The 11,459-nt window shown below is 42.4% G+C and overlaps 1 protein-coding gene across 2 annotated transcripts in view; it reads right to left on the bottom strand.

Annotated features, from left to right (window-relative positions):
* Positions 1-11,459, bottom strand: part of RELN (reelin) — a 524,687-nt gene that overhangs the window by 273,513 nt on the left and 239,715 nt on the right. The window lies entirely within an intron of this gene.

Genomic DNA, 11,459 nt, shown 5'->3' with positions numbered 1-11,459 from the left:
TATGATGGAACACCCAAAATATTATTTATGAAAATATAAATTGGTGATATTGGAAAAAAGAATGCAATATTGTAACTTTTCGGAGGTTCCTGTGTCTATGCAATGCACTATATGGTAAAAGCGACATGATATTATTATTCTATAGGTCAGTCCGAACACAACCATATGTAGGTTTACACAGATTGTTTTTTTTTTTTTTTTTATAAAAACCTTTATTTTTGCAATTAACTATTAATAAAATGCTGCTACTGTCACTTACATTTGAATGCCATGATTGCAGCCGGCCCCCACCTGCTATGAGGTGCGCTCTGTTCCAGAGCGCGCTTCATAGCACATTAAACGCTCAGGACGTACATGTATGTCCAGGGTCATCTGGTGACAGGAGGTCAAGACGTACATATACGTCCAGGGTCATCTAGGAGGTAAATTTACTAATATTTATCATTCAACATCTAAAGGCCCTTATTGTTGTGACTGCACCTCAAAACTACATTGAAAGGAAACATAATTATCCAGGGTCATTGATTCATCATCTTACTTTCTTTTTAATAGTTTTTATTTATGCTTTTAAAAAACAATAGAGTACAAAACATTGTAAGACAATTAGTCTCAGTCTGGAGCGATGATATCAGCTTACAATAGCGTTCTGCTCAATTATGCTTCAAAAGTATACTAGAGAATAAAAAAACTCAGTTAGAACAATAAAGACATTGGGTATTGCATTTGGATTCGTAGCTGACACAAAATACATTCACTCACTACATTCACTCATTGCTTAGGAACTGTGCCTCATCCCTCAACCTAGCCAGTGTCATTTGAGCAGACAACCATGGCTCCCAAATATGATGCTTGCCCATCTTAACCAGCTTATCTGGTGTGAGATATACTCTATGAAGCCATTTAGCTTGGATTAACTGATCTCTTGCACAAATCACCATTTTTTTTCCCAATGGTTTGCCAATTCTTTAATTTGGTGGCTCTCAAGGGAGGGAATATAAGCTTGCCACTTAGTGAATGATCTGCCAATCAAGGGGTCTTGCATAAATATAATGGCCATGTACAGTGATGAAGGCCAGGGGGTCTCTACAATTCACCTTTTCCACTATTTCACAGTCTAGCTCAATATGTTCCCCCCAAATTACGCCCAACAGGTGTGCCTTAGTTGACAGTAAAGGAATGGGGCAGACTGAGGGAGATTAAACCTCTGTTTAAGATCTGAAAATGTGGATAATACACCCTCTGGATAGAGTTGTACCAAATATTTAAGCCCGCGTTGGGCCCAGTATGTGAAGTCAGTAACGGTATATAATTCAGATAGGTGGTGATTGGCCCACAATGGGATAGAGGGTGACCAGACACCCTCCTCACCATCTCTGGGATACAGAGTTGCAAACTATTGCCATGCCTGCGAAGTGGCAGTCATGTTAGTTGTAACGTGGGGAATATAAGCAGCACCCTTGCTGTAAATAAGATTCATAACCCTTTCATATCCCCTTAAGGACAGAGCCTGAAATGGCCTTTAAGAACCGAGGCAAATTTTATGAATATGACCTGTGTCACTTTATTCATTAATAACTTGGGAGTGCTTTTACCTATCCATCTGATTCTGAGATTGTTTTCTCGTGACATATGGTACTTTACATTTCTGGTAAATTGGAGTCGATACTTATAACGAATCTTTATGAAAAAAAAATAATAATAATAATGTAAAAAATTGCATTTTTCCAACTTTGAAACTTTTCTGCTTATACAGAAAATGGTTATGCCACATACACTACCGTTCAAAAGTTTGGGGTCACATTGAAATGTCCTTATTTTTGAAGGAAAAGCACTATACTTTTCAATGAAGATAACTTTAAACTAGTCCTAACTTTAACCCCTTAAGGACAGAGCCAATTTCGATTTTTGTGTTTTCGGTTTTTCCTCCTTGTGCTTAAAAGGCCATAGCACTTGCATTTTTCCACCTAGAAACCCATATGAGCCCTTACTTTTTGCGTCACTAATTGTACTTTGCAATGACAGGCTGAATTTTTGCATAAAGTACACTGCGAAACCAGAAAAAAATTCAAAGTGTGGTGAAATTGAAAAAAAAAAACGCATTTTGTTTATTTGGGGGAAATGTGTTTTTACGCCATTCGCCCTGGGGTAAAACTGACTTATTATATATGTTCCTCAAGTCACTACGATTAAAACGATATATAACATGTATAACTTATATTGTATCTGATGGCCTGTAAAGAATTTAAACCATTGTCAACAAATATATGTCACTTAAAACCGCTCCATTCCCAGGCTTATAGCGCTTTTATCCTTTGGTCTATGGGGCTGTTTCAGGTGTCATTTTTTGCGCCATGATGTGTTCTTTCTGTCGGTACCTTGATTGCGCATATATGACTTTTTGATCGCTTTTTATTACAATTTTTCTGGATTTGATGCGACCAAAATGCGCAATTTTGCACTTTGGGATTTTTTTGCGCTGACGCCGTTTACCGTGCGAGATCAGGAATGTGATTAATTAATAGTTTGGGCGATTACGCATGCGGCGATAGCAAACATGTTTATTTATTTATTTACTTTTATTTATAACCTGGGAAAAGGGGGGTGATTCAGACTTTTATTAGGGGAGGGGGCTTTTTACTAATAATGACACTTTTTTTTTTACTTTTACACTTATACTAGAAGCCCCCCTGGGGGACTTCGAGTATAAGTGCTTTGATCTCTCATTGAGATCTCTGCAGCATAGATATGCTGCAGAGATCCATGAGATGGGCACTCGTTTGCTTTCGGCTGCTGCAGCCGGAAACAAACGAGTGCCGAGCCGGGGACGGCGCCATCTTGGAGCGGTCCCTGGCCGGCTTCAGTTACGGAGATCGCTCCTCCGGGACCGTGCCCGCTAATACCAGCGGTCCTGGGCTACAAGTGGCACCTGGGACCGCCGCGGTTCAGAGCGGGGTCGCCGCATGGCCCCGCTCTGAACTCCCTTACCGGCATCAGGGCGTAAATTTACGCCCGATGTCGTTAAGGGGTTAAACAAATACACTCTATACATTGCTAATGTGGTAAATGATTATTCTAGCTGCAAATGTCTGGGTTTTGGTGCAATATCTACATAGGTGTATAGAGGCCCATTTCCAGCAACTATCACTCCAGTGCTCTAATGGTACAATGTGTTTGCTCATTGGCTCAAAAGGCTAATTGATCATTAGAAAACCCTTGTGCAATCATGTTCACACATCTGAAAACAGTCTAGCTCATTACAGAAACTACAAAACTGACCTTCCTTTGAGCGGATTGTGTTTCTGGAGCATCACATTTGTGGGGTCAATTAAACGCTCAAAATGCCCAGAAAAAGAGAACTTTCATCTGAAACTCGACAGTCTATTCTTGTTCTTAGAAATGAAGGCTATTCCATGCGAGAAATTGCTAAGAAATTGAAGATTTCCTACAACGGTGTGTACTACTCCCTTCAAAGGACAGCACAAACAGGCTCTAACCAGAGTAGAAAAAGAAGTGGGAGGCCGCGTTGCTCAACTAAGCAAGAAGATAAGCACATTAGAGTCTTTAGTTTGAGAAACAGACGCCTCACAGGTCCCCAACTGGCATCTTCATTAAATAGTACCTGCAAAACTCCAGTGAAGAGGGATTTTGGGCTTCAGGGCAGAGTGGCCAAGAAAAAGGCATATCTGAGACAGGCCAATAAAAAAAAAAAAGATTAAGATGGGCAAAAGAACACAGACATTGGACAGAGGAAGACTGGAAAAAAGTGTTGTGGACGGATGAATCCAAGTTTAAGGTGTTTGGATCACAAAGAAAAATGTTTGTGAGAGGCAGAACAAATGAAAAGATGCTGGAAGAATGCCTGACGCCATCTGTTAAGCATGGTGGAGGTAATGTGATGGTCTGGGGTTGCTTTGGTGCTGGTAAGGTGGGAGATTTTTACAGGGTAAAAGGGATTCTGAATAAGGAAGGCTATCACTCAATTTTGCAACGCCATGCCATAGCCAGTGGACAGCGCTTGATTGGAGCTAATTTCATCCTACAACAGGACAATGACCCTAAACACACCTCCAAATTGTGCAAGAACTATTTACAACAGAAGCAGGCAGCTGGTATTCTATCGCTAATGGAGTGGCCAGCGCAGTCACCAGATCTGAACCCCATTGAGCTGTTGTGGGAGCAGCTTGACCGTATGGTATGCCAGAAGTGCCCATCAAACCAATCCAACTTGTGGGAGCTGCTTCTAGAAGCGTGGGGTGCAATTTCTCCAGCTTACCTCTACAGATTAATAGCTAGAATGCCAAAGGTGTGCAATGCTGTAATTGCTGCAAACGGTGGATTCTTTGACGAAGGCAAAGTTTGATGTAAAAACAATGTTATTTCAAATACAAATCATTATTTCTAACCTTGTCAATGTCTTGACTCTATTTTCTATTCATTTCACAACATATGGTGGTGAATGGAAAACCCCAAAACTTTTGAACGGTAGTGTAAATTAGATATGAAATAGCATTAGCAATATGTCTACTTTATGTTGGCAGCATTTATTGAACTATCTTTCATTATTTTTAGACAATAAAAAGCTTAAAACATTAGCAGCAATTTTCCAAATTGTCTGTAAAATTTCAAAATCAGATTTTTTTAGGTACATGTTCAGGTAAAAGTGTACTTGAGGGGACTGTATGTTAGAAAGCCCAACAAAGCACCAAATTTTTAGAAACTGCACCCCCCCCAAACTCTGCAAAAGCACAACCAGAAAGTTTTTAACCCTTTAGGTGAGTCACAGAAATAAAAGCTAAATTTGTAAGAAACTTAAAAAATTTAATTTTCGGTGCAGAGATTTTATTGTAATCCAATATCTTTCATAATTATAAATCCATTACCAGATAAATGCACCCAAACATTTATTGCCTTGTTTCTGCAGTTTATAGAAATACCCCATATGTGGCCCTATTGAGCTATTTAACACAACCAAAAGCCTCAGATACAAAGGAGCGCCTAGTGAATTTCAACACCTCTGTTATATTTGGTCATTTTTGACTGTACCACTTCAGGTTGGCAGAGGCTCTGGGGTACATAAACATAAAAAACACCCCTAAAGGGAGACAATTTAGAAAACAACACCCCTCGATGAATGTAACTAGGGGTGCAGTGAGCATTTGGACCCCACAGGTGCTTCACAGATATTCAGAATAATGTGGCGTGAAAAATGAAAAATGAAATTTTTACACTAAAACGTTGTTCTTGCCTTCAAAACGTGTAGTGCAGTTTCTTCCGAGTACGGAAATACCCCACATGTGGACATAAAGTGCCAAGCGGGCGCAGCATGAGCCTCCAAAGGGAAGAGGCGCCAATTGGCTTTTGGAAGCTGGATTTGACTGGAATGTATTTCAAGGGCCATGTCGCATATACAAAGCCCTCGTGCTGCCAAGACACTGGAAACCCCTCACAAGTGACCACATTCTGAAAACTACACCCCTCAAGAAATCTAACAAGGGTTGCAGTGAGCATATAGACCCCATTAGTGACAGACACAAATGTGGAACAATGTGACGTAATAGGGAAAAATTTAATTTTTTCACTTTCGCGGCATAAATGTGGCCATTATCAAGGGTACTAACTGCACCCCTTGTTAGATTCCTTGAGGGGTGTAGTTTCCAGAATGGGGTCACTTGTGGGGGGTTTCTACTGTCTTGGCAGCACGAGGGCTCTGTAAATGCGACATGGCGTTCATCATCCATTCTAGCAAAATCCAGCCTCTGAAATCCAAATGACGCTCCTTACCTTTGAAGGCTTGCCCTGCACCCACATTGCGCTTTATGTCCACATGTGAGGTATTTATGGACTTGGGGAAAATTGCTCTATACATATTGTATGAATTTCTCTTTTAACCCTTTGTGAAAATAAAAATTTCAAGGCTAGACCAACATTATACTGTAAAAAATGTAATATTTCATTTTCACGCCATATTGTTCCACATTTGTGCCAGTTACCAGTGGGGTCCATATGATCACGACACCCCTTGTTACATTCCTTGTGGGGTGTAGTTTCCATAATGGGGCCACTTGTGGGGGGTTTCCAGAGGCTCGGCAACACAGGGGCCTTTTAAATGCAACATGGCCCTCGAAATCCATTCCAGCCAAATCCAGCCCTCAAAAGCCAAATGGCGCTCCTTCCCTTTGGAGGCTTACCCTGCATCCGCATGGCGCTTTATGTCCACATGTGGGGTATTTCTGTACTCAGGGGAAATTGCTCTACACATTTTGTGTTTTTTTTAACTCTTTTAACCCTTTGTGATAATGAAAAAATCAAGACAAGATCAATGATTTAGTGTAAAAATTTTACACTAAATGTTAGTCTAGCCTTGATTTTTTCCATTTCCACAAGGGGTTAAAAAAGGTAATGAACGCAAAACATGTAGGGTAATTTCCCTTGAGTACAAAAATACCCCACATGTGGACGAAATTTGCTATATGGGCACAGGGCAAGCCATCAAAAGGATAGAGCACCATTTAGAGTTTGGAATGGAGGATGGAGGCCCTGTTGCAATTACAAAGCCCCTGTGCTGCCAGGACAGTATAAACCCCCCACAAGTGACCCCATTCTGGAAATTACACCCCATAAGGAATCTAACAAGGGGTGCAGTGAGCATATAAACCCCACTGGTGACGGGCACATATATAGAACATGTGGTGCGAAAATAAATACTACAATTTTTTTCATTTTCACGGCACAAATGTGCCCGTCACCAGGGGGCCATATCCCCGCTGCACCCCTTGTTAGATTCCTTATGGGGTGTAGTTTCCATAATGGGGTCACTTCTACTGTCTTGGCAGCACAGAATCTTTGTAATTGCATCATGGCAAGCCTCTAATGGGAATGGGGGCCATGCCTATTGAGTTGGGGAAAAGGGACAATTTTTAATTGATTTGTGGGTATTAGGCCAATTTTAAGTTTATAAGGTTAAAAAGCACAGGAGCCCATCAAATTCAACCTGTGTTGATCCAGAGGAAAGCAAAAAACCCTTGTGAGGCAGACAACAGTAGCCTCACACAGGGAAAAAATTCCTTCCCGACTCCATAATGGCAATGAGAATAATCCCTAGATCAACGTGACCCCTGAAATAGGAATAAGGGGAAGAATTTAAAAAATTTAGGACAGGTGTCACACTGGAAAAAGGTGTCCTTCCTGATTCCCCTGTTACACTACATTTTGCACTTCTTCTGGGATCTCCCGTTTTCCAGTGTGGGGGGCGTCACCTGGAAAATGTTGCCCTGGTGCGATACGGGGTCCTTCATATCCAGAAGCGCTGGGTCTGCTCCATGGCTGCTAAATATTAGGGCTCTAATTACTGCCTCTGATATTTTCGGATCGTGCCACAAGCTACAGTATAATGACCACAACTTTGTCCGCATGCACTTCTTTTATGTTAATTTAGTCCCCAAAAATTTATAGATGATTTTATGCATGAAGTCTTCACACTACGGGTACAAACCCACTTGACGTATTTGCTGTGTGAATCAGTCTTAATAATAAGCAGGCAAAACGCAGGTTGGCTTTATACAATTGTTCTGCGTTAAAATACGCAATTGCGTATTTTTGAAGTGTGAAGCTTGTTGTTAGCAAAGCATCAGTTGTTAACAACCTGTGCGAAAAACGCATGTAGCTTCACGCTTCAAAAATACGCAATTGCGTATTTTAACGCAGAACAATTGTCTAAAGCCAACCTGCGTTTTGCCTGCTTATTTTTAAGACTGATTCACGCAGCAAATATGTCAAGTGGGTTTGTACCCTACTACAGAAAAAATGCTGAACTTATGTAGCCAAACAAATTAATCTTTATTAAATATACATATTAAAATACAGTTAAGAAAGAGATACCAAACATTAAAAGAACAGTGGCTATCCCGGAGGAGGTTACAATGTAAGTACTTGGTCACATATACTGAAGTCCCTGACTAGAAGAATACATTATTATCCAGGCAGACGGTAAAGAGGCGTTTACCGGATGGTTAGTGCATTATAGTGTTATAAAGTGCTAGTGCCAGACAGTACATATCACTGCATCTAGCACTAGTGCCTATACTGTTATAAAGTACTAGTACCTATCCAACAATACACATCACTGCATCTAGCGCTAGTGTCAGACAATACACATCATTACATCCCAATAGCTATCCTTTTGCCGAATTGCCATTTAATATTATCAACCCCGCTGTCCTAGGGACACAGCTAGTTAAATACCTATAAGGTCCGTTTTCAGTACGTATCCTCCGGGACGCCACCACTCTGACGCGCGTTTTGTTGCCTTCGTCCGGGGGTCAGGCAACGAAACGCGCGTCGATGATGTGCAGCAAATAGGAATACATTTAGACCGCTGCATGATTACCTGAATTGTACTTGTAAAAGCACTGCCACATAAGGCCACCAAAAAGGATCCCTATAGTTTTAGCTTAGTTTTATATGGGCTGATTATCGTCATCAAGTGTTTCTAGGAATGTTCATTAACCATATAATTGGCCTATGATAAGCTATATTAACACAAAGGGCCACATGTATCATCCGGCGAATGGATGATTTTCGGCGGAAAGTGCCGATTTGCGTATTTTTTTAAGCAAAAATGGCGGATTTGCGAATAAAATATTCGCAAATCGGCACTTTCCGCCGAGTACGCCAGGGGGCGGAAAGGGGGCGGAAAAGGGGCGGAGAGTGGGCGGAACGGAGGGCGCAGACTCAGAGTCCGCGCGATTTATCATCCGTTCCGCCAAAATGTACGCCGAAAACCTCAGTCCTCAGCTGGCGTAGGTTTTCGGCGGTGCGCAACGGCGCGCACGGGATTTATGTAGAGGCAGTCCGCCTCTACATAAATCTCCGTAGCGCCGGAGCTGCGGGGGCATTTTTACGTCCGGCGTAAAAAACGCCGAACTTAATAAATGCCTCCCAAAGCATTTAATTAGCGCTATTGTGTGCAATTTGCTGTAAAATATTACTATTTTTGCTGTGGTTTTCACAGAATAGCACTAATTAAAGCAAATTAAATGCTAATTAAATGCTATGTGTTGTCATCGGCTGATCGTTGATATAGGTTCTGACCTATAATCGTTGGGCGCCAACCGTGCACTGCTACGCGTAATAGCGGCAAAAGAGGAATACATACCTATCCAGGTTGCAGGGCTCCTCTTCCTCTGAGCTTCTCACCGGGTCCTGCGCGCTCCGGCTTCACAACGGCCTGTCTCAGCTGACAGGCCGCTCGGCCAATCGCAGGCCGGGACCGCCCCGGCCAGTGATTGGCTGAGCGGCCTGTCAGCTGAGACAAGCCGTTGTGAAGCTTGAGCACGGGACCCGGGGAGAAGCACAGAGGAATACAGGTATGTATACAGTTTAAACAAATGCTGCAAGGACATCGGTTATCAGCCTGTGTAATAGGCCCAGTAAACGAGCGCCAATCTAGCAGATTGGTGCTTGTTTACAGGTATTGTCGGGCCCCCATCGGCCCATGTAATACCACCCTAAAAGGGCCAGCGATCAGTCACTCACCAGGTAAAAGGAGAAAAGGGCTAAGAAAGTGAGAGGATATAGGCTTATTAGCAGAGAGCTGAGGAGCGCTCCAAGTGCTCTGTGCCCTAAGGTTACCATGTTAACTGTGTGTCTTCATTTTTAAGTGTTGGAATAAAAACAAGTTTGAACCAAATAGCTGATGTTATGACAACATGGATTGCTGTTTTCATTGTTCTGAACACCATGGATACAGAAATGACTTAAGGTGAGCTGGAATAATTTGGAATGTGGAATCTAACTTGCTATATTAAAATAAGGCAGGAGACGCTGATTACTAATGAATGTTCACTACCGTGATTTGCTGCAACTTTTTTTTGTAAAACCTTACTTTTTATTGATATGTTAATGAAGTTGTTTGGTGCACTGGGAGCAGTACTTAATCTTCATGTATATTAATGCGCTGTGCACCTAGGCGGAGGACAGAAGTGCAGGGACAACCACACCACACCAAGATCAACACCAGATGGGGTTGAAAGGGGAGTGGACTGTGCTAATTCAGCGTGACGGGGTGTGTGGTAGTAGTTTTTGGCTTGAGGGTGGTTATGCCTCTCCTGTGTGTAGCGCTGAGCTCCTGAGTGATGGGATGCACTGAGGGCTGCAGAGTGAGAGGGTCCTGTACCTGCAGGATGGTTGGGTCCTGTAGTGCACCGCAGCCTTACTGACTTTTCACAGTCTCAGGTGGGCACGAGGGCTTCCACAGGCACAGTTTACTCTCTGGTGCTTCCCGGTATTCTCCCTCTCTTCGGTGGCCTACTGCAGAGGTTTTTGTAGGGGGGCTGCGCCTATGTGTAAGGTGATCGGTGGTGTGGACCTGTAGTTCCCCCGGGGCCAAGCCCAAATACTGCTGTTCGGTAATATGGCCCTTAATAGTGATGTGGTGCAGATAGACCAGGACAACAGGGAGACAAGGAGGGAGGCAGTTTAACAATAACTCCTTTACTGAAGAACTTGTAGGTGTTGTTACAGCCTGTGGCATACAGCCGTTAACACCAGCGGCCTTGACTAAATTACTGTGCTTGTGGAGAGTCTGGTGGTTGTGTCGAGAGATGATCTGCTCCAGATCTTGGCTTATCAGTACATGTGGGATGCTGGTGAGCGCTGTGATCCTGTGGACCTCTTCCCCAATGGTGCTTGAGTCTGTTTCCCTCCCTGTCAGCTAGGGTACTTTCTGCTTTAAGGTTACTAGGCCTTGCTTGGGATACTGTGTCAGCACTGCTGTGCCCACTCACAGCTAATAGGGTAAGTTATTTTGACCTAGGAATCCCAAAGTAGCTTCCAGTAAAAGAATTTTGCTGGGTTTTATCACTGTGTTTTTTTTTTTGTCCCTATCAAGTTAAGGCATTTTCAGATCTGCTGTTGTGGAGAAAACAGGAGAAATTCTGTGACTATAAAAACACAGCAAAAATACCAGATACCAAAATGCTGTGTATGCAGTCTTATCAGTCGTTTTTTATTTCTATAGAAATTGGCAAAATTCAAAAAGGCTTTGAAAATTCCCCCATTATCTTGACTTTATAGACAATTTTGGTAAAAACATTTCCATTTTTTTCATCACTGTCTTTCATCCAATAGTCACAACTTTTTCTTTGATTCTGCTGACAAAATAGTTAAAAAAAAAAAAAAAAGATGGAGTTTCACAGCGATCAGTGCTCCATCGCCCTCAGGTGTAACAGCTCTCACTGATTGAAGTCGACCCTCATCCCTAGTTCCTTACCACTTCAGCTTGTATTGGGAGTCAGTTCCCATAGAAACCTGCAAAGGCACAGCACAATCACGAGGTGAGCAAACCAGCATTGCTGAGGTTCCTCTGCCTCCCTGCATGTGTGCAGGACCTATCGGACCTGATTTCCAGTCTAAGGGTTTCAAGCAGGTGTACTTTTTTTGTGATGACATTGCCCTTTTAA

Source organism: Dendropsophus ebraccatus, chromosome 1 (genome assembly GCF_027789765.1).
Source record: "Dendropsophus ebraccatus isolate aDenEbr1 chromosome 1, aDenEbr1.pat, whole genome shotgun sequence".
Lineage (NCBI taxonomy): Eukaryota > Metazoa > Chordata > Amphibia > Anura > Hylidae > Dendropsophus > Dendropsophus ebraccatus.
This window is presented reverse-complemented; position numbering and strand designations above follow the sequence as displayed.